This window comes from Strix uralensis, unplaced genomic scaffold, assembly GCF_047716275.1.
Source record: "Strix uralensis isolate ZFMK-TIS-50842 unplaced genomic scaffold, bStrUra1 scaffold_64, whole genome shotgun sequence".
Lineage (NCBI taxonomy): Eukaryota > Metazoa > Chordata > Aves > Strigiformes > Strigidae > Strix > Strix uralensis.
Window position 1 is genome coordinate 130,028 of NW_027436722.1, and position 26,062 is coordinate 156,089.

At 39.7% G+C, this 26,062-nt stretch overlaps 1 pseudogene; it reads left to right on the forward strand.

Moving 5' to 3' along the window:
- Window positions 1–18,763, forward strand: part of LOC141938471 (kinesin-like protein KIF20B) — a 38,076-nt pseudogene extending 19,313 nt beyond the window's left edge.
- The last annotated feature ends 7,299 nt before the right edge of the window (window positions 18,764–26,062 follow it).

Consider the following 26,062-nt stretch of genomic DNA (forward strand, 5'->3'; position numbering starts at 1 on the left):
AACTTTCTAAGGCAGAGCAATAATATGAATGTATTGAGCAGAGTTTGATCTAAGAGTGGATGGCCAGGGTATCTCTGCTTTTGATGCGATCAATAAAATTTGCAGCTGGCTAGTCTGCTGCTGGCTGCTGAATGCCAAAAGGCTGGCTTGGCTACATGTACACAGGTTAAAAAAAAAAAAAATCAAAACATGCGGTTAGGTGTTTTTTTGAGCCTGATGCCCTGTAACCTGAAATGTAGTTCTGAGAACATTTTAAGTTAAACTTAGGCAGCGCTCTGATCCATTTTTCTCTTCCACTGTGAACTTAAAGCTTTGACCATACTTAATCTTCTATTCCCTCTCTGCCTCTGAGCAACTTAGCTTTTCAATAGTATTAATGCTCAGAGTGGTAACAGTTGTGATGACTGCTTCCTATCACTGCTCCTTCCAAGAGACAGGCTCTAGCTCTGTCCAGTGTTTCTATGAGACTGTGTGGGATGAAACTTAAAATGTGACAACAAACCTCAAGTCTGTTCTATAGATCATTATTTCTTTTAATGAATTACTTAGATGAGTGATTGGTCCTTGGCAACCGGCATGGCTTGCCACTTGTGTCATCTTGTGAGTAAAGAAACTTTATTCTTGGTCAAATACATAGTCTAAAGTATGTATGACAGAACTGACTAGGCTTTCAAATTGCATCAGATCTTTCATGATAAAAATGATCTGTGGCTTTGCTGAAGGTGGTTAAGACTCCCAGCTCTACCAACTATGACAAGAAAGTGATGAACTTGTAGAGCTGACCATTGGCCCTTTGAGCAAATCATGGATTTCCTCAACTCTTTTGACACTGGATACTTCAGGTGGTAAACTCCTTTTGCATTTCGTAGTTTCCTAGTCTCTTGCTCTACTTTCTGTACAGTGCAAAGCATTGTGCTTATTACTGTCTGAAGGTGTACCTGCTTTTTGTTTAAGCAACTGATCTGTAACTGACTTGTTCTTCTGACAACCCATATACAGGTTACCCAGATAGATTTGTAAAAATATTTGCATCTAAAAGATTACTAAGCCTATTAAGTGCTCACTTTGTAAAACTTCAAAGTAATTTATCTTATTTTAACACAGGACAACACTGTAACTACCATTAAAAGAAAATTGGCAGAAAAGAACTCTAATGAACTGATTGAAAGCAGCCAATTCAAGGATTGTGAGGAGACTCTATTGAAAGTGGGAAGAAAACGTTGCTCTGAAAGTAAGCCTATTGTGGAAAAAGTCAAACCCTGAAACATGAACTAGCACAATAACAGTTTTTGCAGGTTTGATAAACATTTAGCAGTGGAACAATAGTTAGGTTTTCGTATAATACAAGCCTTAGTCTGACATTAACAATGAAATGCTCACCTAAATCAAGTTGATGAGAATCACTTCAGAATTTTGGATTTGGAAAGTTTAGTAGAGATACTCTATTTCTTTCTAATAGAGCTTTAGATCTCAGGAAATGGGGGAAATTACTTGTGATGAAGGCACTTTGGGAGAGAATGGTGGGAACTAGGATGGGGGCTCATCTGTAAATATATTTTCAGATCTGTGTGCAAAGGAAAAAATAATTGAAGATATGCGGATGACATTAGAAGAACAAGAACAGACTCATATTAAACAAGATCAAGTGATTGAAACCAAATTAGAAGAGACCAACAGATTAGTTTGGGGTAATCTCTCCATGGAAAGGGAGCAAGGAGACAAAATTGTTTTGGATGTATTGTGATAGCTGCTTTAAATCTCTGTTTTGATTTGCTGAGTGTTATTTAGGCATTAATTTTATATAGTACATAACAAACTTCTAACAGTTAAAGGCTTCTGTTGTCCCTCTGTGGTCATGGCTGATAAATCCAAGTAACTTTAGTAGAAGGATGTGAATGTGGTCAAATATGCATTTAAGACGATGTTATATAACCTCATTTTGTGTGCTGACTAGAACTGGAAGCATGGAAGCAGAGATATAGAGAGCTGGATAACCAGAGCAATAGTGACTGGCAGCAAAAGATGAGCAAAACCACAGAAAAAAACATAGATGAAAATGAGGAATTAATAAAGCTGCGAAAAGAACTGAAGGTAAAACATGGTGATGTAATTCATACTTAGGTTTAAAGCCATAACTTTCATTTAGGAGTCTAAATTTTTTTTGTGTTGCTATCTTCAAGAACTAGGGCACAATGTGGCAAGTTCTGGTAAAGGAAACCTCCTCTAAAAACTGCCGTGCATCAGTGCAGCAAAGTCTGGATGTGGTGTCTTTGTAATATACAGCATCACTGATGCTCCATAATGGAGTGCACCCTTCACTATGTTATGCTACCATGGACGGTGCTTCTCTAGCTGGGCTCCTCTTAAAATTGTCTTGAACAGATGTCAAGAGTTGGATTGTTTCAAGCCTTTTTCCCGTCAGTTGCTTGGGCAAATAAATCAGACTGTTTAAAGATCTTGTGCTTGCTGTGTGACCTGTAAGTCCTTCCTGTTAGACTAAGGATTTACCTCTTAATTCTCCTTGGATTAGAAAGTAGACTTTTTTCTCAAGCAGCTTTTCAGGTCCTATGTGGGAGAATGTCTGACAAGAGGTTTGATTGTGGCAGAGAAGGAGGCAAAGTTGCTGTGATTGAAGCGACATTCTTAGTTACACACTCTCTCTGTTTACCATTCAAATTTTGCTGCATTTTTTGCCTTTCAGTCTTGAAGTAGGTTTTTTAACATGTTCTGCAAGTATAAAAGATTGGGAATTTGTAAGTAAAAAGGGTCTTTTTGCCATTACCTTTGGTGTAACTTTAATAGTGTTTGTGACCTACCCAGAGCATTTTTTAGAGGGAAAAAAGTCTGTTCCCTGAAGATGTGCCAGTCCGAATAATAAGTTCTGAGAACTGCTGAACAATTTTTTTAACTGGAAAGGAACAAATGAGAATATAATACTTGCACTTGGGAATATGCTGGAGTAAAACTGTGCTAGTATTTCTGTTATCTTTTTGAAATTAATGAGTTTAATGGTAATCTGGATTTTAAGACTTCTTTTTTTTGTTGCTTAATCTCTGCCTATGGCTTTATTTCTGGTTCCACTAAAATAGGAAAGTGAGACAAAGTATCAAACTGATAAAAAGAATTGGCTGGAGGAAAAAATGAGACTCATGAGTGAAGTGAAAGAAGCTGAGAGCCATCACAACAGAGAAATGAGAAAATTTGCGGATGACAGAGAACGTTATGTAGAGCAGCAAGCAGAAATTGTAAGTGACTGGAGGTCTCGTCAGAGTCCTCTAGCGTAAGTCGTTAGTACAGAGCAGATCTCGTGTCAAGTGTTAACAGTGTGGGTGCTTGAGGGGAGCTGGCCTTTGTCAAAGTCCCCTCATTTATCACATGACAAAGCCTACATGAGATCATCTCAATGTGAAAGGGAAGAATAGGAGTGTCACAAAATGAAAAAGCGTAATACGTAATGGAAGTTAGTGTGCCTGTTCCTTTCTATCCTATCACCACCACCACCTTCTTCAAACTTCATCTTGTGTGTAAAACACCAATAAGTAACCTATGCTTAAATGAATTGCTACTTAATGAAGCTAAGAAAACATACTTTGAAAAACAAGATTTGTTGCTTGGCTTTTCTGAAAAAAAAAAAAGGGGGGGGGGGGGGGGGGAGAAGCCTATGAGGCTTTAGAAGGAAGAGAAGAAGCAAGCAGTAGTTGACAAAAAAAGCCTCTTTCCAGATCTTTCCAGTAAAAATACTTGGTCAAAATGCTAGTGGTTTTGCTCCCATACCACTTTCAAAGTAGAGTGACTGATAGTTAATAACAAGGTGGATACCTTGCCTGGTCACTGGGCTGTATCAAGGTTGTAATTTCTTAAGCATATGAAATTATTGTATGAATCTGTGCAATCTAAAACTGTACTTGCATCTAGAAGTAGTTAGCAATGACCTTCTGGACCTGCAATCAGTACAGGGGGATGTTAGGAGCTTGGGACTACTTTCACTTTGTCTGTGACTTTGCTTGCCTGAGACTTTCCAGTAATAAAATCAGTAAGTGGGCAAGCAGGAGTGGTGGTTCTTGACAAAAATTCTCTTCACAAACAGTATAAATATAGATACAGTTTTTTCTCATTTGAAGCATGGTTTACTTTTGTATATTTGTAGTGAAACTAGTTCTGTGTGAGCGTTTTAAGATCTACATAGGCTCTCAAGTCTACTGAGGCCATAAAATAGTACTGACTATGCCAAACTAAGCTGTCAGAACAGTTCAGATGGTTTGTAGAAGTGGTGTTCAATTCTAACCTATTTTTTCCCCCATTCAGGAAAGACTTGCTGCACAGCTGGTAGAAAAGGACAACAATCTTCAAAAGTGGCGTGAAGAAAGAAATAAATTAATAGAAGCTTTGGAAGTACAGCTCAAGACTTTGGCTTCTATCACCATACAAAAAGATAAAGAAATAGCAGAACTGAAATAAGCTGCAGTAAATGATTCAGGAAAGGTCCTCTCTCATTCTTTCTGTTGTTTCTGTGGGATTTTTTTTTTCAGTTGTTTTTGTGATTTTTCTTTTGTTATTCACTAACTCTGCAAAACACTATGTTTTGGCTCTATTCCAAACATATTGAAATTGTTTGCAGCTAATACAAAAAAAAAAAAGCTTTATGCTTTTCTGAAACTGAATTTGTAACAGTAACTGAAGTTTCAAAAAACTTAGTAGTTCAAATAAACACTCAAGTCTATTTGATCATTTGATTGCAATTTGATTAGACTGGAAATCTGAAACAACTATCACATCAGCTGCCTTTTGCACAGAACCAAGAACTTCACAAACAATGGGAGGTGAAATTTATAACCCTACATAAGTAGATTAAAATAAAAATTTTGCATTGCATCTTCCCAGGCTGTTGTATGACCTTTCTTGGCTTTAAGTAGAGGCCACTCATACATGAAGTTGTTGGCTTTTTGTTGGACAGCTGGCTGTTTGAGCCTGCAATTCTAAAACTGGTGCTACTGAGTAATTGTAATGATGCTCATGCACATGTTAATTTCTTTTGCCAATCCTGCAATTTGTGGCAATTTTTGCTATGTTTATTAGGATGAGGGAACTGATACAGAAGAACTAAGAAAACAGCTGGCTGAGAAAGATGACTTTATAAAGGAATTGAAACAAGGCGTTAACCATAAAAGTCTTCAGTCTTTGGCAGAAGTACCTTTACCTGAAGGACAAGATAAAATAGATCAGTCTGTAAACAAAGAGGTATGTTTGTTATATTTATAGAAAGTATGTACTAATGATATGTTGTTAGTAACATCTTTGTTTTGTTGTTTTCTCAGTATATATTTCAGCAATGTGGGGAATCTCCCAAAAGTTACTTTCTGTAGTTCTTCGTACTTTAACTATATCATTAATTCTGAGTTCTTGTTTATTCTTCTCTCTCCCTCTTTCAAGTTCCCTCTCAGAAAAAGAAGTACTTTAGTTAAGAGAATACCACCTCTCTATACACTATAAAACTTCTGTACCTGAGGGAAAAACTAGTTAACTAATCCAGATTCTAGAGATTTGAAGACATAATATTTGTGATGTCACCTCTGTTTGGTTATGTCAGTGCTAAGGGGATTTCAGCTCAGACAACTTTCCTGATAGCACCTATAGTGTGGTAGTAGAGATGGTTCTGTAATTAGAGCTGCCAGCCCGTATGGGGTTCACAAGAACAGAACGGTATCTTGCATCTTACTTAAAAACAAAACAATATTTGAAGTTTACACAAAGAAAAGATCGACTTTGCATATTTCCTGAACAAAAATTGAAAGGCTTGCACCTGTACTGAGCCTTCTGATTCTGACCAAATCCCTGTGTGCTACGTGAGCAGTATTCAGTGAGGTAGTTTTCCTCCCAAACTGAATTAATGCTCCGTGACTCCATTGCTAACTAGTAATGAAGAGAGCTGAACATGGATTTCCTAGCAGACCCTCCCCTGGCTGCTAGAAGATGCGATTCTCCTCTTGTGGCAGAACTGGACTGAATGATGAAATGCATCTCTTCATCTCTCTCCTGTCTACTGCCAAATAAGACTGGCCAGTTTCTTGCTACTTCATCAATTCAGCTGGTGCCGTATAGATAAAGCTTGTGATGTATGAGGGAGTAGAGAGGAGCTCTCAGAATGGTTATTGCTTTATACAGCTTTGTAATGGCAGCTAAGAGAGCACCATAAAGTTAGTTATTTTTGCTATAAAATTAGTTACAGAGAAGAATTGTTGTGAACAGTTGGTGCTGAAGTATTTACCTCAAGCCAGTAGCCACAGTACTTGATGTTATGAATAAGGAGAGGCTACTACCAGGATTATCATGTGATAAACTGTTATGGTGTGAAGTGAATGGGGTAGAGTTTTGGGGGGAAGTCAAATAATTCTCAGGAAAGATATAGTGGAGATAAAGAAGAAAATCTAAGGTGATCAAGACGATGTGTGTCTCCTGCCTTGTGAGGAGAGGCTAAGAAGCTGGCACTGTGATTAGGAGAGGTTAAGGCCACCAGAGGGTTGTGGGGCTGAGGTTTACAAAATCATGGTTGCGGTGGGTAAACAGAAGGCAGAACTGTCCTTGTTAAAATCCTGCAAGAACTGGGCAGCACTTCGTGAAACTAATAGGAAATAATTTTAAGACAGCTAAAATAACATATTCCTATATGAAGCAGCTAGTAATTTTCTGGAGGTGGTGGAAACAGTTACTGTCAGCAGGGATTAGAAAAATTTTGTAGTAGAAATCCATCAATATATTTTTAAATGGATACTCTGAGGGTTAGACAGTGGTGTAGACTCTGACAATTGTAATGCACAGCTAAGAATGCTGGGAGAGTATGGAGAGGACAGATGACAAGGTGACCAGGATCACTATCTTATCCTTAAATAGCATCTCCCTTTGCCACACTTGGGGCAGAATATTGAACTAGACGGACTGTTGGTGAGACCCAGCAGGGCACATCTCATGATGGCATCGTGAGTAGAGGTTACTGCCTTAAACTTGTGTTGTCTCTCAGCCCAGGTGTTCATTAGCTGTCTGCACTTGAGCTTTTATATTGTAGCTTTAGAAAAATCAAAATATTTTGAGGTTTACAGTTTAGCATAATCTCTTCTCGTTCTAAATATTTACAGTTTATAGAAAAACAAAGCAGGACTAATCCTATACTTTGTCAAGTATTTCAGTTAGATATGACGCAGTTAAAGGGAATTATTCATTATCTCAGTGTCCTGGCAGTGCCTCTTCATTAAGTGAGGTTGGTACAAAACTGAAATTTAAAAATTTTATGCAGTTGTATGGGTTTTGCTAAATGCAGAATAGGGAAGAAAATGTATCCTGTTGTCTGAATAATTCTAAAGTTTTATTCTGCAAATACCTTTCTTGGCGATCAGATCACCTCATTTTAGTGGCTTTTGGTAGAAATAAAAGATGTATAACATAATCATGTGAATAGCTATATCTGACTTCAGCTGCATGCTCTTGAAATCCTACCTCTCACCAATGCTTATGAAGTGGCTGATTATTAGATAAGTCACTTGAAACAAATATATAAACCCTTTTAAATGGATGAGCAGTAGCAGGGCAAATTGGATTTGCTTTCTTCCACTACAGGATTCTTGTGTGTAGCTGTGTTAGCTAATGACACTAGCCATTCCTGTGTAACTTTTTGATGGCTAACTCTCATGAAATAGCAGTTATAAAGAAAAATGTTTCTATTAGCCGACTCCATTCTTGGGAATGCAGTGGTGCTTGTATTCTTACTCAGAATCCCAGCAGAGCCTGTTGCAGAATGTGACTATCTCTGGGCTTTCCATGAGCTTTGATCACTTTCCTTTTTGAGAGGAGGAGAGTGCCCTTCGAGAAGCCACAGCAGCTGCTCTGTTTGGGACCCCACCAGCAGCAGTAGTAGCAGCCACCTGCAGTTTCTAAGCACCAACCACCCCAGCAGCCTGTCTTTCAGGTTTCATTCAAACAGCTGCTGAATCCATTCCTGTATGCTAGCCAGCAGCTGAACTGCTGCCACAGAGATGCAGGAGCTGGGAGGACCACAGCTCTCACTTGCTGGTTTTGCTAAGAAAAACAGGTTGGGTGGATGGTGGAAGGTAAGTGCTGCTGAGGAAGAAGAATTGTCAAACTGATTTTTCCATCCCACCCTCACTGTGCAGTTCTTGCAGTTTGGCTGTGAGCAGGTACAAGACAAGGTTTTCAGCTTGTGGGCTGCACGCTGCCTTAATGCCTGCTCTTCCTCCAGAGAACAGGTAGTGATGTAGAAGCCTCTCACAGGTTGAATTTGGCTTGTAGCTTGCTAGTTGGACCTTGTTACTTACACAACTTCTCTGGTGTAGAAGGGGAAGGGAAAATTCCTTAAAGATAGGCTAGAGAAAGGTTATACTTTTCTCTCAAAAGCTGCTATCACTGCCTAGCTCCTAAGGAGCAGCAGAGTTAAGATGAAAGTCATGTCCATTCTACTACTGCTACTTGTGAAAACTGTGACTGTCTCTGCCCTTGAGCAAAATGACTTGGAAACAAAGTATCAGGCTGAGTTCAAGTTCTGTCACTGTAGATAGAAACGTTAACTTTTTAAAATGTAACAAAAAAGTTTTAGAAAGTAAGGGTTAAACTCTGCTATGGTTGAAGTAGATTCCTTCAATTAGAAGTGTTCTGAAAGTGAAAGCTGGGAAATGGAATGCTTACTTTGCAATCCGTTGGGGAAAGATGTGTATTATGGGTTTTTTAACTCAGTTATTTTAAAACTTGTGTTCTTAAAATTTCCATGTATTTGCAGGAGCATTCAGAAATTGTCCTTGACTCTTCAGAAGTGTCCACAGAAAGTGGAAATACTAGTCGGTTCCCAAAACCAGAGATGGAAATTCAGTTCACACCTCTGGAACCCGATAAGATGGAGGTGAAACACCAGGGCAGCACCTTACCAGCTACAGTTAAAGTGCTCAAGCCAAGAAAGAAAAGGACAAGTGAAGAGAGGGATGAGGTATGACCTAGACCAACTGACAAAATGTGTTGTGTAGTCTTTCAATTTATTACTCTGATCATTTGTTAAAATCCTATCCTTTTGATTCTCACTGAGATCCTAAGGATATATACAGAGAATATTTAAACCTCTTTCCCCCCCACCCCCCACCTCCTGCCAAGGTGTGGATCTCTGGCCTATGTTGAATAAAGTCATAGATTTCAATTTATCCAGACTCTGGACGCTTGTCCCTGATATGTACTTCCTCTTCACCTTTTACATTTCTCTCTCCTTGCTCTTACTATTTGCTTCTGTCTGTAGCTGTGATCTGCAGGATTAGAGACCAGTTCAATAGAACTGCTTCTTTTGGTTTAAGCAATCATTGGTATCAACTATAACCTCTTCTAATAGGCAATTAAAAGTTAAGCCTCTGGGCTTAATCATTGCATTTCAGAGTTTCAAGACCACTTCCTTTGACTTTTTGTCCAGTCTGTGTTTTCTTTGATCTTTTTGTATTTAAAGGGAATATACAGAACTAATTGCACGAGCACCTGAACCTCCCTGTTTTCTGTAGAACTTAATTCCTCTTTAATTCCTTCAGTTGTGCTAGGTTATATGTGCCAGCGTTCTTAGTGTGCTGTGGTGTTTATGTGCGAGACTAAGGCTTCACAGCAGTTCAGGGTGGTAAAAATCTTCACTGCTCCTACTTGAACCGCACATTTCTTTCCTCTGACTTTTATCAACATTAGCATGAACAGAGCTATTTCTAAGACACAAAGACTATGAAGCCCTAATACCTCATTGTGGTGGTACTTACTTGTAATCCTACTTGTGGGGCTTATGAATCTCTGTACTTCTAAGGACTTCTGAAGCTGACAGGTGAGTATAGGGAGATGACCTGTGGGTCATTTGCATAAGTGGCAAGTGATCACTCTGAGTTTGTCTCAGCTGGAGAGTGAAGTGTCTGATGGTTTTCTAGCATTCTCATTCAAGTGTTCTCAAGTGATGTTTTTTTAATCTCTTAGTAAAATAGTTAAGAGAAACGGTCACTTCAGTGATTAGTGTTCAACAGTACTTCAATAAACTCATTTTGTTAAACTTGGATTACAAAAGTAACTGTTAAAAGTTGTGTAAGTTAATTCATCTGGAATTGAACGCTTCATTCTGGAATAATGTCCAGATTTGATTTAAACTTCCTATGTCTTGAACCAATTTTCTTTGAGAGGAGTATTCTCTTAGGCTGCTGGAAAAGTAAGTGTAAAAATAACCATCCTTCTGAAGGCACTGGAAAAGTACTGAACCTTATCTACAGATGAATATATTTCATCTAACATAGTTATCCATGTTTTGAGAAGACTGTTTTACCAATCCATTTATAAATCCTTTCATAGCGTAGATGTTCATATCCTGATGGGATAACATTTAGCTAAGTAATTTTTCAATAACATGGAACTAATTTTAGAAGTATCTTATTGCTGTTTTATTCACCTGAATGTTACTCTTAAATCACAGAATCATCTAGGTTGGAAAGGACCTTGAAGATCATCTAGTCCAACCGTTAACCTAGCACTGACAGATCCCAACTACACCGTATCCCCCAGCGCTATGTCGACCCTACTCTTAAACACCTCCAGGGATGGGGACTCCACCACTTCCCTGGGCAGCCCATTCCAATGCCCAACAACCCGTTCTGGAAAGAAATACTTCCTAATATCCAGTCTAAACCTTCCCTGGTGCAACTTGAGGCCATTACCTCTTGTCCTATCACTTATTACTTGGTTAAAGAGGCTCATCCCCAGCTCTCTGCACCCTCCTTTCAGGTAGTTGTAGAGGGCGATGAGGTCTCCCCTCAGCCTCCTCTTCTCCAAACTAAACAACCCCAGTTCCCTCAGCCGCTTCTCGTACGACATGTGCTCCAGACCCTTCACCAGCTTCGTTGCCCTTCTCTGGACATACTCGAATAATTCAATGTCCTTTTTGTAGTGAGGGGCCCAAAACTGAACACAGTAATCGAGGTGCGGCCTTACCAGTGCCAAGTACAGGGGCAAGATCACTTCCCTGGCCCTGCTGGCCACGCTATTTCTGATACAAGCCAGGATACCATTGGCCTTCTTGGCCACCTGGGCACACTGCTGGCTCATGTTTATCCGGCTGTCAATCAACACCCCCAGGTCCCTCTCTGACTGGCAGCTCTCCAGCCACTCCTCCCCAAGCCTGTAGCGTTGCTGGGGGTTGTTGTGACCCAAGTGCAGCACCCGGCATTTGGCCTTATTGAAGCTCATACAGTTGGCCTTAGCCCATCGCTCCAGCCTGTCCAGATCTCTCTGCAGAGCCTCCCTACCCTCAAGCAGATCAACACTCCCACCCAACTTGGTGTCATCTGCAGACTTACTGAGGGTGCACTCGATCCCCTCGTCTAGATCATCAATAAAGATCTTAAACAGTAGTGGCCCCAAAACTGAGCCCTGCGGGACACCACTCGTGACCAGCCACCAAGTGGATTTAACTCCATGCACCACAACTCTTTGGGCCTGGCCATCCAGCCAGTTTTTTACCCAGCAAAGCGTGTGCGACCATCCAAGCCTCGAGCAGCCAATTTCGCCAGGAGAATGCTGTGGGAAACGGTGTCAAAGACCCTACTCAAGTCGAGGTAAACTACATCCACAGCCTTTCCCTCATCCAATAAGCAGGTCAACCCTGTCATAGAAGGAGATCAGGTTTGTCAAGCAGGACCTGCCTTTCATAAACCCATGCTGACTGGGCCTGATCATCTGGTTGTCCCGCATGTGTTGTGTGATGGTACTCTGGATGAGGTGCTCCATCAGCTTCCCGGGCACTGAAGTCAAGCTGACAGGCCTGTAATTTCCTGGATCATCCTTCCGACTCTTCTTATAGATGGGCGTCACATTGGCCAGTTTCCAATCTGTCGGGACCTCCCCGGTCAGCCAGGACTGCTGATAATGATGGAAAGTGGCTTGGCGAGCACCCCAGCCAGCTCCTTCAGCACCCTCGGGTGTATCCCATCAGGTCCCATAGACTTGTGTGTGTCTATGTGATGCAGTAGGTCACTGACTGTCTCCTGGATTGCAGGGGGGTCGTTCTCCCAGTCTCTGTCCTCTGGCTGAGGAGGCTGGATTCCCTCAGTCCAACTAGTCTTGTTATTAAAGACTGAGGCAAAGAAGGCATTAAGGACCTCAGCCTTCTCCTCATCACTTGTTACCATGTTTCCCCCCGCATCCAGCAGGGGATGGAGACTCTCCCTGGTCTTTCTTTTGCTGTTGACATACTTATAGAAACATTTCTTGTTATCCTTGATTGCTGAAGCCAGGGTAATTTCCAGCTGGGCTTTTAGACCTCCTGATTTCTGCCCTGCATAGCCTCACTGTGTCTTTGTAATCACTGTGAGTGGCTAGTCCCTTCATCCAAAGGCTGTAAACTTTCCTTTTCTCCCTGAGTTGCAGCCAAAGCTCCCTGTTCAGCCAGGTTGGTCTTCTCTGTCGCTGGCTTCTCTTACAGCACCTGGGGACTGCCTGTTCCTGAGCCATTAACACTTCCTTCTTAAAGAGTGCCCAGCCTTCCTGGACCCCTATACTGTTCAGGATTGTCTCCCAAGGGATCCTTTCAAGCAGGTGCCTAATCAATACAAAGTCAGCCCTTTTGAAGTCCAGGATGTCAGTTCTGCTTAGCCCTCTCCTGGCCTCTCTAAGAATAGAGAACTCTATTATTTCATGATCACTGTGCCCTAGTCGGCCTCCAGCTGCCACATTGTCCACCAGTCCTTCTCTGTTCACAAAGAGGAGATCCAGCAGGGCACCTTCTCTGGTTGGTTCTCTCACCAGTTGCGTCAGGAAGTTGTCTCCCACACATTCCAGGAATCTCCGGGACTGGTCTCGCTCTGCTGTACTGTACTTCCAGCAGATGTCTGGGAAGTTGAAGTCTCCCACAAGAACAAGGGCAAGCGATCATGAGATTTCTTCTAAATACTTATAGAATATTTCATCCACCTCTCTGTCCTGGGTGGGTGGCCTCTAGTAGACTCCTACTACAACATCTGCCCTGTTGGCCTTCCCCCTGATTCTAACGCAAAGACACTCTACCCTGTCTTCGCTACACTTGTGCTCAAGGCAATCATAACAGTCCCTAACATACAGCGCCACCCCACCACCTCTCCTTCCTTGTCTGTCCCTTCTAAAGAGCTTGTAGCCATCAACAGGCGCACTCCAGTCATGGGAGACATCCCACCATGTTTCTGTAATAGCCACAACATCATAATTTTCCTGTTTCATCATGGCTTCAAGCTCCTCCTGTTTGTTACCCATACTGTGTGCATTGGTATACATGTACTTCAGATGGGCTGATGTTTTCCCCCTCCCCCCTTCAAATCTAGTTTAAAGCTCTGTCAATGAGCCCAGCTAACTCCTGTCCCATGATCCTCTTCCCCCTCTGGGACAGGTGCATTCCATCTAATGCCAAAAGGTCTGGCGCCCTGTATACCAACCCATGATTGAAAAATCCAAAGCCCTGACTGTAACACCAGTCTTGGAGCCACAAGCTCATCTGTTGAGTTCTCCTGTGTTCTTCTTCATCCATCCCTCCAACTGAAGGGATGGAGGAGAACACAATTTGTGCCCCCGACCCCTTAATCACTTTCCCCAAGGACCTGAAATCTCTCTTCATTGCTTTAGGACTTCTCCTAGTAATGTCGTCACTACCTACCTGAAAAACCAGGAGAGGGTAGTAGTCCTTGGGTCTCACTAGAGTGGGGAGTTTTGCCTTGAGGTCATTGACGCGGCCCCCAGGGAGGCAGCAGACTTCCCTATGAAGCGGGTCCGGTCTGCATATGGGGCCTTCTGTACCCATATTTAAATATTTAAATATTTATCTTCATGTTACATATGCCAAACAGATTATAAAATGATTCAGTAACTTTAACTGTTACAAGTCTACTGAAGACACAGTTTGTTTTTTTAAATTTCCTAAAACTGAAAAGCATTGTGAAAACTAAAACTGAGGGGAAACCTGTAGTGCTAAAATAACCACATACTGCTCATGTCAAATTTTTTTAAAAATGAAACAAACTCCCTGGTGTTTTAGAAACAAACAAAACCAAATCTTTTTCAGAGGCTCCCTTCTAATTAAAGAACAAAATCCTCTTTCCATTTTCTGATGCTGTTATCAGTTGGTATGGCTGTCGGTTATCTGAAATCTCTCAGCACCACTTCACAAGATAGAAGATGTCATTAAAAGACAGCTTAACAATGGCACTGTGCTACCAACCTGTTTTTTATATACTTGTCACCATAAATCCAAATTTACACTTAGATTTATTAATTTCAATTTGGGTGTTGGCTTGTCAAATCTCTTAAAGTCAAAAGTATAGGAAATAACAGAGAGAAGAAAATAGTAAATGTCAGAATGGTTTGACTACAGGCATTTCTAGTTCCCTTCCACAAGTTTGTTTAGTGTTTATTTCACGTTTGAATAGTTACCTCTATCCAGCAGTAGTCAATGCCTCCCTACTGTTAGTCATAGCATTTAAATAGTGGCTGCTTCTGTAATATAGGTAATCATTATTCTTTCCGGAAGAATCCTAGTTAAAATTTGTCATGTTTATTTTCTTAGGATTTTGTGAAAAGTGAGAACAAGAAAATGCAAAACCTGCTATGACTAATTCACCTTCTACAAGCAACAAGAAAATAGTTTGGTTTTGTTCAATTTTGAAGTTAGTTTCTCCTTTCATAAGTCCACCTTTTCTGTAAAGGTGGACTTGTGAAAGGAGCAAACATTCTTATGCAGCAGTATCTTAATCCTTATCTATGTATTTTAATAGGATTCTTAAACATGTACGTTGTCTTCCTACTAAACTTTCTAAGCTAACCAAGGAGAGTCAGTCTGTATTTGCCCAGAACGTGTACTGGCTGCAGCGTACAGGGATTCCCAGGGAAGGATGTTGCATGCTGAGTAGTTATGAAGACTAGTTTGAGCATACTCTTAGCATATGTCATGTTATAGGCAATTCCTTTTGAAGTAAAACTAAGGTTTGTGTCATCTATATGCATGACAACTATAAAAATATGATTTTAGGCCTTAGTAGTAACCTGGGCAGGCTCAAAGGGTGGACAGTAGATTTATTTTCACCATCAGTTTTCTTCTGTTTTATAACTAGAACAGCTAGTCTAATGAAATACTCTAAAACTTTGAATCTACTTTTTTAAAAGAAACTATTTGTTTCCTATATTACTCATGCCCTTAGATGTATTCTGTGAAACTGACAATTTTTTTTCTTTTGGGTATAAAATAAGGTTGTCTACATTGCTTGCTGCGGCAGTATCATTAATGAGCAGAGGTTTTGGTAGCAAAGCTCAAAATGTCAGCTTGAAAATAACATTGAAGCCAAACAAAATGGAATTAAACTTGAAGATAAGTCAACTTTTTGACTTAAACAATGACTGTGTATTTCTGTACAGATGTCTTCTACACAGAAGAAAAGAAAAGAATACCCCTTAAGAAAGCAAGAATCTACTTCACGTAAAAAGTCAGCTAAAAAGAAAGATGGAACACTACAAAAAATTGGAGATTTTTTCCAAAGTTCTCCTGTTATTTTTCACTCTAAAGGTTTGTACAGAATAAATAAGGCTTATTCCATGTTATCTGGGTATTGTAGAATAGCTTTTTTCTACTGTAATCTGTTAATGTATGTGCTGTTAAAGGCCACGTCTGCTGCATCCAGTTGTTCTTTCATTTATGAAACAATGGAGTCTGAGCTGGGGCCTGCTCTGCTGAATCTTGCAGAGTAGAAGAGGCCGACTGGATTACAAGGACCACATGGTTCTAAAGTTTAGGTTAAGTGTGAAAGGTAAGCCAGGTAGAGCGAAAGGATGCAGTGTGGACTATGTGCATATAAATTTATCATAAAAGCAATGATAAGCTCAAAATGTCTGAGTTACTTTGTTCTTGCTTACAGTAAAACAGTTAAAGGCAATTTCAGAAACTTGACCTGTTGATCTAAAAAAATCAAGAGTTGAATTCAAACCCAGATCTGACCTTGTTCTATAAGCAATCTCCCCCCCTCTTCCTGTTTTGTTTCTGTGGAAATTGTATTAATGTTTTTTGAAGTATGTATGTAGGAGAGGAAGATTAGTTCTACAGAATCTGAAAGCCAGTATCTCCAGAAAATATGTGGAAGAGTTCAATAAACTAGCTCTGAAGCAGTTAATGGATTTCAAGTTTAAGTATAGCCTTGGGAAAATTAACTGCTAGGACCTTCCATTGAAGAATATATTTTTATTCTTTCCTACAGTAAGACATGATTTCTGAGTTACTGGGTTTTTTTTTAAAAAAAAGATTAAAATTAGCAGAGGGCACAAAGAATCACCAGTGTTAAATTCTAAAAGACACTACTATTTGGCTGGTTAAAACAAGGTTAGTCATTATTCACGATGCACAGTTAAGATAGTGGGATTTCTAACATTTTTCACATTTGTCAGAGTGGTTCCATGAGGACAACATGTCATTATCAATGGAAGCCAAATTCAGAGTAATCAAAATTTCACCCTGGAAATACTTTATTTGAGCAAATGAGGTCTAATTTGTAACCTTTATTACCATGTCCTGTATTTTTTCCCTCCTTTGCATAACTTAGTATTGATTGGGATCTCTTCTTTCCTTCTAGCTCATAAGATGCACACACTCATCTCTTCATAGAGCTGGTACTAGTTTGATAAAACTATACAAGTACATAGAGAAAATTGACTCAACCTTGTGCTTCTGTCAGTACAAAGAAGTTAAGCCTGGTTTTCAATTCCTGTTGTATTTAACATCCAGTGAAATCTGAATCCCAATTGATTTTTTTGGTGCTATTTAAATGTGTCCTTTAAGCTTTTGCATTTGAAGCTATAGAAAACTGTTTCAGGATATAGAAGACTGTGGTAGTCAAATACATACCACGTCTGAATTTTTATGTTTAAATTTCAGACTACATCTGTTTCATTTTTAAACTGGTTTTAATAAACCTTTATTCATTAAACCTTTATTCATTAATTTTGAGGCTCATAAAACCAATAAGACATTGATTTACAATAAATTTTTTCTTGTAGCAAAGAAGCTGATGGCAACAATAAGCTCTCCCAAGTCTGCAGAACCAGAAAATGTCAAAGGAAAGGAGCTCAAGCCAAAACGATCTAAGAGAAAGCTGTGTTCAACGGACAGTTCTTGCCCTCTAGATATCCCTGATTCTTCGGTAAGTGATTACGGGTTAGTGTTCTGTCCGCTGTAATCTATTTCTGTAATCTGGGCTTAAAATAAGCTATTGGGGGGACAGAACAAACCTGATTGAGTCAAGTTGCAGAAGAGGTTTGAAAGTACTGACTTATTTCTTTTGGTCTTTTCTTCCTGATGTGTTACTTTAATTTTCTCTGTTTTCTCGCTTATCTTCTCTGTGTGTGACTGCTGACTTGTTGTATCACCTATATAGCAGTCATGGCGATATCTTCACATTTGGAGTCTTAGATACCTTAGCTGTGGTATGTGGAGTGTTACTTTTTCCTCTAGTACAGCAGTTGAGTCTTAATTTGTTTTTCCAGTAGTTGGTGTTCATTTAAGAGTAGCATGAAGGGATAACAGAAATAGAGACCATTAAGGAATCCATAGATTTGGAATAGCATGATTGAAACACTGAAGAGAAAGGTCTGCATGTACGATTAACTTTGCAGGGCAAGTGAGCATCTGAGGTAATTTCCGATTCCTTTTCTGCCCAGCTGCTATTAGGGTTACTTTAGGATTTGGATACACCCATGCTTTTCAAAGCACAGTTTCAGTAGTCTTCTGCGTGTGCTTAAATTGCGTTGCCCTGTCTAAACCAGCCTATAGAGAGTCTTATAGGCCAGGGCTTGATGGACTGTTTCTGAAATCCAGCTTTATGGTTTTGTCAGTAACTAAAGTGCTGAGCGTGCTCTGGCTGTTAGAAGTACATCTCTTCATTCTGTTCAGTCCTTTTTCATTCGCTCTGGTGAGCATTTGCCCATACTGAGTTATTCTGTTGACTTTTCTGTAAACTGTATGAATAGATGCAGCAGTAACCAAAATGCTGTCCACAGGAGGCTGAAGGAAATGACAGGAAGGCAGGGCAAAAGAAGCTAAGGAGCTTGGAAGTGGAAGAAAAAGTTAAAGACTGAATCCTGGGAAAGTCAGAAAGCTAAAGAAATTTAAGCTAAAAATATGTTTTCTGAACGCTTCTTGTTTCACAAAATGAGTATTAGAGATAAGAAGTGAGAGCTGCTTTCAGATCACTGTTTTCTTTGGACTTTGATATTTGTTTCAGCAAAAAAAGGGATTTCATATGTTCCCAGTATTTTTTGCTTATTATGATGCACTAAAATGGTGTCTCTGTTCTGGAGACCTCTGACTAGAAGATAATAGGCAAAATTCGTTCTGAAAACAGCTTCTGGGAAAAAACATGTTGTTGGTTACATGGGTCTAGAAGTACATGTCATTTGTCACTGAAGAAATGCTGAGTAACTCTTGAAATATCATCTTTTTCAGGTCTTTATAGAAAAAAAGAGAAGGAAAGCGATCAGCTAATCATCAAGCGACAGCTACGCTCAAAAAGAGCTAAATAATCTTGCAAAAGCATGTTTGTATTTTCTTAGTTAAGGCATATTTACAGTGTATTGTTTCAGGTGATTGTATATAGGAAGTAATAGGTACTTAGTCATGCTCCAAAGTGTTTATAGAGATGTATAGAATTGTTCTGATGGGTTACTGTTCTGATTCCATTAAAGTTGAAATACTGTTCAAGAAGTTTGTGTCTGAATATTTTTTTTTTAGGAATGGTGTCTCTGGAAGTGTTCATAATTTATCCATTGTGCAGTAAGAACTATGCCTGTGTGGAATGGTTTAAGTTGTTTTTTTCAGCTGGCCAATATACCAACCATAACTTTTAATGAAAAAAATATGAGTATGCAATAAATTCTGTGAAGTGACAAAAAAAGGAATTGGCACTATGTGGAGAAATATGCTTTTTATCACTGGTGTGGTTTAACTGTCTTTTATTTACTCTTCTAAAGGAATTTATAAGCACAATATTATTTCTTTGGGGATTATAATATCCATAGATAATTATAATCTGCTATTAAAGTGACCCACTCTCAGACATTTGACGTTTTATTCCAACCATCCAGTTCTGCTCAACTAGAACAGCTATATGTAGTAAGGTTTCAGCTTATAATCAGTGACTGAGTAAACATTTAAAACCCTTTTGGTTTCACCAATGTAGCATTTACCTAAGTCACGGGCAGTGACTGTATTTCGTAGGATTTTGCACTGTTTGAGGAACAGTCCTGATCACCTTTCAGAAAGAGCTGAAATTACATTGACAAGGACCTGCTGTTGGCATGGATGGAACAAGACAATCCCAGTAAGTGATCAGGTACTCTAACTTGTTGCTCATGCAGCTTTCTTATTTTTATTTTCTTGAATTAATGCCAACCATACAACACTGTTTTTACGTGGACTATTGGATTATTTTGATTATTACTGCATTTTGGTCTGTCACCCATCATCTATATGATTCTATGATGCCTTTGTTTAAAGAACTCCTTATCAGTCTGTTTTGCACGTGTATAGCACCACAGGAAGAATATCTTGTCTACAGGATTGCATTTTGAGGTTTGGTATTGTCTTGACCACAAAAATTTTTCAGAAATTCTCTGTCAACATTGAGTCTGAGATTTATTTTTTTTTTTGTTCCCTCCTTCCAAGCCATACTGGTTCATCAGCAACAACCAGTTGGTCTGTAGAGGCAGTGATAGTTTGCTCATACAGCCAGATAAGTGCTGCTTATTTTTGATAGTACAGCTGCAACTTTACTGTCCTTTTGAAATGATTCCATGATTTAAGTTATAAGTGGGGTTTTCTGTTTGTTTTCTTGGACTGCTGCTCTCTGTTGTCTTTTGTTTGATTGAAGACAAAAAGAATCAGATTGACTTGAACATGAGATTAAAGTTGTTTTTCTTGAGAGGGAAAAAAAGGGACTTTGAATACCTGTTGCAGTTTTGTTTTAACAAATGTGATACCTTTAAAAATGCAAATCAACGTAAAAATGGTCATTAGTATTTCTTTAGTAGAAGTAGTTTTCCTTTCCTCTTTATGTGACTGTAACTTAAATGTGCTGTGAGTCAGTTCAGTGGCAACAAATTCTGACATGGTTTTCTCTGCTGTTATCCAGTAGATTGTCTGAGCATGAAATGTCTTTTCATAAGGATAATGCATAGTTCAGTTCTGTAGATCCTGACTTGTAAGATCAGATTCTCATACTGTCTTTTCTCTAGTTTCATGGCTGTAAAATGGAGTTGTACCCCTATACTCTTCAACAAAGAAAGATTGATATTTTATTCTTTCTAACTTGAAAGTGACAAAGTGAGCCTGATCCACCAATCATTCAGTTCTTCCATTGCTTCAACTTTTTGTCTTCATCTGTCTGTGTGAATGAGAACTTAGATTTCCTTGTCAAGCTTGCTCTTGACATCTTCTTTCTTCCCTCTTTTCGTTCTGTAAAAGAAAGATGTAAAATTCAGGTGATGATCAGATAATTCTAAATAAAAATAAATGCAGTATCTCTTTACAGGCAGGATTTTATACTTTGAGCCCCTTTGTCCTTCCTGAGATCTTCCATTTTCTGCTATCCGTGTCCAGATACCTGGATTGATCTTTCAGGGCTATAGAAGAGCACAGCAGTGAAGATTCTTGCCTCATGTAGGTGCTAGTTGCTCATTTTACAGAAGTCTCGTAGCTGGAGACAGTAAATATACAAGGTGAAGTCATATAACAGTCTTAAACAATAGGACAGTACTTGGAATAGTTATTCTTTGTCTTTCTCTTAACATTTTGTCTGGTTTTCTCCATTTTTAGCAGATGTTCTCAGTCAGCTGTTCATCTTGACCCTTGTTGCTTTCTCTGAACAGTTTCAGTTAATTTTAGAACCCATCAGCATGTGCCTGTTTAGCTGGATTGTTCCTTCCATTGTGTATAACCTGGCACTTGCCTGCAGTGAAATTCATATGTCATCGTGTTGTCTTGAATGGCAGTTTGATTGCTTATTAAATCATCAAATGGCCTTATAGCTCTTATTTCACCAAAAAACATCTGCAACATAAGCGCAGGATTGGAAGAATGCTGAATTACTTGATTGTTGCGTGTAGGATTTCTTTATTGATTCAAATGTGTGGAAGTAATAGAAATATCTTCAGCCATTTGACATCTCTGAAATTACTGATTGATAGCTCCCCGTATCAAATACAGTATTTCATAGTTTCAAATAACTTGTGCTTCTTTCTGATTTTGTTGGTAAATAACAAGTGTCAAAACATTTAACAGTTTATTTCAATGACTCTGGTAAATTTTAGTTTAGTTATCTGCAACTAACTAGGAAGAAGAATCTCTCAAATTAGTCAAGCCACTGTGACACTCGGGGATGCCCCTGTATTTCCACCTGTGTTGCCAGTTTTTCTAAGTTCTTGTATTTACTAAAATTCTATCAGTGTTGCTGAGCTATCTGGAGGCTGTATGACAACCTGTTTTTTCTGGAAGTCATTTGAATGGGTGTTTTCAATATAATCTGGGCATTAGAGTAGCTATATACACATGTACAAAAATGTTGTCTGTTTCCCTTACCCTGTTTTTCTGTCCCTAAGGTAGCCTTTGCAAGAATTGCACTGAATTAACTTCCTTCACAGGTGGAGACTTGGTTATCAAACTCCATGGTTACTGATTTTGAATATATACAGAAATAAAGCATGCTCCCTTTGCTTTGGTCAAGGGATGGTGATTTCTGTACTTCCTACAGCTCTTGGAGTTTGAGCCTGTGTGTTGGAAGCCTAGAAAATGGGTCAGACTTTGTGTACCACCTTTGTCTATGTCAGGAGTATCAATTATTTCCTGAGCAGGAAGAGCACAGGTGTGATAGGAAGGAAAAAAAAGAATTCAAGCAAAAAGGTTTTTTTGGTACTGTCACATATAAAGGTGTCACTTTCAGTTCTTTGGCTGTAATGGGAAATAATTTTTTTCCTGGTCAATACTGAGACTGGCTGGGTATTGTCATTCTTTCAGCTCCTCTGGACAGCGAAGCAAAAAGGTGTTTTAGGACATCATTTGCCTTTTGCCTTCTGACTTTTTCTCATAAGTGCTGTAACTGATTAAAAGCTGAGCATGAATAGGCCTACTCTTTAATTTAGTCTTACCTTAGTGTAAGATTCATCAATCAGCTTGCAGAGCACAGAGAATTAGTGTTAGTCTATTAATGGAGGAGAGATCAATTCTTTACCTAGCAAAGACCAAAGGCAAGCACCATTTCATGGAAATTTGGTCTATGTTTTCACATGGTAATACTGAAACTTTTCTTGTTCTCTTCAGAACTCCCTTGGCCGCAGGAAGGTTGTACTCCAGCAGTGTTGTGTGATGCGTGTATCTCTGCAGCGTTGGCTGACGAGGGGAATACAAGCTTCTGTGTATGGATTTTGGTCATGCACTGCTGGTGTGCTGAGAGAACCCAAATCCCACAAAGGAAAGTCTCCTGGGGTACCAACAGTGACTTCCACTGGTTTGCTCTCCCCGCCCCCCACCCCCATTTGGGTAAATCTAGTTCCTGAAACTATCTGCAATAGGACAACCTCGTTCAGTATCAATCTCTTCTATGCACTGAAAACTTTTGATACTTAAAGTTTCTGTTTCCCAACAGAATAAGCTTATAACCTTATAACTTTAATAACAGTCTCTTAAGACTTGGCCTCACTTCTTTGGTGTTTTGTTTTCCCACACAAGGAAGGAAAGTCTTCTGTAGTATGTAACACCTGAATCCTGCAAAGTGCCTGGTACAGCAACACCGCTGTCTTTGAAGAGTTCCTTTTGAGCACGTCACGCTGGGGATAATTCTTAGAAAATAGCCTATACTAGTGTCAAGCTGCTCCAACTTTTCCAGTGGTTAAGCCTCATTTTGAAAAGACTATTCCTTACTCAACTTCAGCTTGTTTGGGGTGAACACTTTCTCTTTTGCCATGCTCATGGCACTCCAATTACAGACATAATGAAGTTTTCTGGAAGGAAAATATGAGGACACTACTTCATATAGGTCAAACTTTTCTCTTTGAGAAAACAAGGAGGAACAGTGGCACCATTTGATCAGACAGCTCATAAAGTGAGGGGAACTGTTTCTGGAGTTGAGAGTGAGACAAGGGAGCGGAATATTTTTGGGGTGATTTTTCAGTAATAGCTTTCCATAGATAATGTAAGTACTTGAACGTTAATGAAACTTGATTAGGGCTGTGAGAGAGGAAAAAGAAAATATTTTTAGTAAAACATGCTTACTTGGGTCTCTGCAGTCGGTTACCATGTCTCACGTACGACAGCAAAATCCCCAGGACATGGCGCCGAGGCACTGCTTGAGATAGCCGGTCTCCACACCAGGAATTTTATCTGGGAGGTGCAGGGGGGTGGAAATGTTTTGCTTTGTTTTAAATTAACGCACTTTGCAGCCTGTTTAGCCAAGCTGCATAAAAAGTGCAGAACGGGACCCTGCTGGACTAAATTCACTTGACACTACCCGTGCACACAAGCGATTAGAATATATAGCCCTGGGACAGGGTTTTGTTTCTTGGGTCAGGATTCTGAGACAAAGTGTTGGTTTATATACACTGATGCCTACTGTAACCTGTTCATCCATTGCTGCACATGAACGTTTCACAGGAGTTTATATACTCTCTTTTAACAAAGACAAAAGGTACTTCCGTTGTAAAATTCATTGGGCAGAACTAGAGGTCCTCCTAGGCTTGAGAAAAAGGATGAGATCAGATTCATTAAGGGAGAGTTTGTTTCCAGAGTTCCTGGATTCAATATTTATAGGTCTTTGTATTGATGGATAAAGTTGGACTCTTTTTTTTTTTTTCTGCCTAGAGATGTTGACACTAAACAAAAGCAGTATTCTGCTATAGGGGTGCATTTCATGTAGGTGCTATAACATTGTTTTATCTTTGAATTATCTATGAGAATAAGGATTATTCTGAGAAGCAAGCTTTGGCTTATTTCAGAACGTAATGCCAAATTGTACCTTCCCTGCTGGGCACTTGAAGCCTCCATGTGCTCACAGATTGCTGCTGAAAAATGAGTTCTGAAACTCTTGTCTGGGGACAAAGACAGTTTTTGGGAGTTTAACTGAAAGATCAGCTTTTTCAATTCATTAAATAATTAGATTTGGGTAAAATGAGCTTGCACCTCTTTCACTTCGTTTTCAACTGTTTAAAGTGTGATTTGCTTTTAACAAGGAGTCCCTTTGAATCATAGACGAATTGCTAATGTGATGCTTCAGTGCTGTTTCATGTCAGATTAGAAAGAATAGAAAGTTCTGGCTAAATAAATGAAGTGGATAAAGGAGAGGCAGCATGTGTAGATGAAATAACTCAGTACCTTAAACAGCATGTCTATTTTAGATCTCCTGAAGGTATCATACCTTACGAGCAGGTATACTTCGTCTTGGAGACCCCATGTCAAGTGGATAATTCTGACTGCATATGGAGAAAGCTATCCACCTATGCTCCTGTGTGCATGACGGACCAGGGTAGATTTAGATGTTCTTTTCTTGTCATCTGTGGTCAATAACCCTTAAATAGTACTTCTGCTCTGACATGTGTTATTGCCTCAAAGCAGCACCAAAAATGATTGCACAGGCTCTGTGCAAAACCCCAAAGACTAATCTTCCCCTGAGTGACCTTTCAAACTTCGGGTGTAGTCAGACAAGCCAGCTGAAAGGTTCTTGGCTGGCAATATGTCCCCGTGCAATCTCCTATGGATTCAGTTGCTCAAAGGATAGAAGTATGGGAGGAAGCTGACATGAGTGAGTACTTGAGAGTGTTTGACAGGAGTGAATTGCCTTAAAAGCAGCTGGCAATAGAATGAACGGTTATATTTTCTGAAGAAGACAGAATTACAGTATTTGTTGCTGCACAAATAAGCTTTTTCCTTGCTTGTAGACTTGTGATATCCAGGTTTGTGTTCTGGAGAAAATGATTGGTGAAAAAACCCACATAAAATATGTATTTATATTTAATTACCTTATTAAAAACTTCAGCTGTGGAAGTTTAACTTCTTGGTGTTAGCCAGATGCATCTGCACGTGGTTGCTTATTAAATCATCAAATGGCCTTATAGCTCTTATTTCACCAAAAAACATCTGCAACATAAGCGCAGGATTGGAAGAATGCTGAATTACTTGATTGTTGCGTGTAGGATTTCTTTATTGATTCAAATGTGTGGAAGTAATAGAAATATCTTCAGCCATTTGACATCTCTGAAATTACTGATTGATAGCTCCCCGTATCAAATACAATATTTCATAGTTTCAAATAACTTGTGCTTCCTTCCCACCTTCCCACCATCCACCATCCAGAATCCCCCATCCACCATCCCACAATACACCATCCACCATCGACAATGAACTTCCCACAACCCACCATCCACCATGCACCATCCCGCAATACAACATCCACCATACACCGTCCATGATCCCACTTTCCACCATCCACCTTCCCAACATCCACCATCCCACCATCAACCATCACTCTTCCACCACACACCATCCCACATTCTTACATCCACCATCCAACAATCACCATCACACAATCCACCATCCATCTCCCCACCATCCACCATCCAACTTCCCACCATACACCATTCCCATGTGACACCCATATATAAGAAGGGTTAGAAGGATGATCCGGGAAATTACAGGCCTGTCAGCTTGACTTCAGTGCCCGGGAAGCTGATGGAGCACCTCATCCAGAGTACCATCACACAACACGTGCAGGACAACCAGATGATCAGGCCCAGTCAGCATGGGTTTATGAAAGGCAGGTCCTGCTTGACAAACCTGATCTCCTTCTACGACAGGGAGACCTGCTTATTGGATGAGGAGGTTAGTGCCAATCTCAAGAGGAACGCAGCATTCGTGACTCCCAGGCAAGACAGCTACTACACAAGTACCTAAACAAGGAAGTTATAGAAGTAGATGCATTTGAAATGATTGTTCTTACAATTTGCTAACCTGTTCCACACA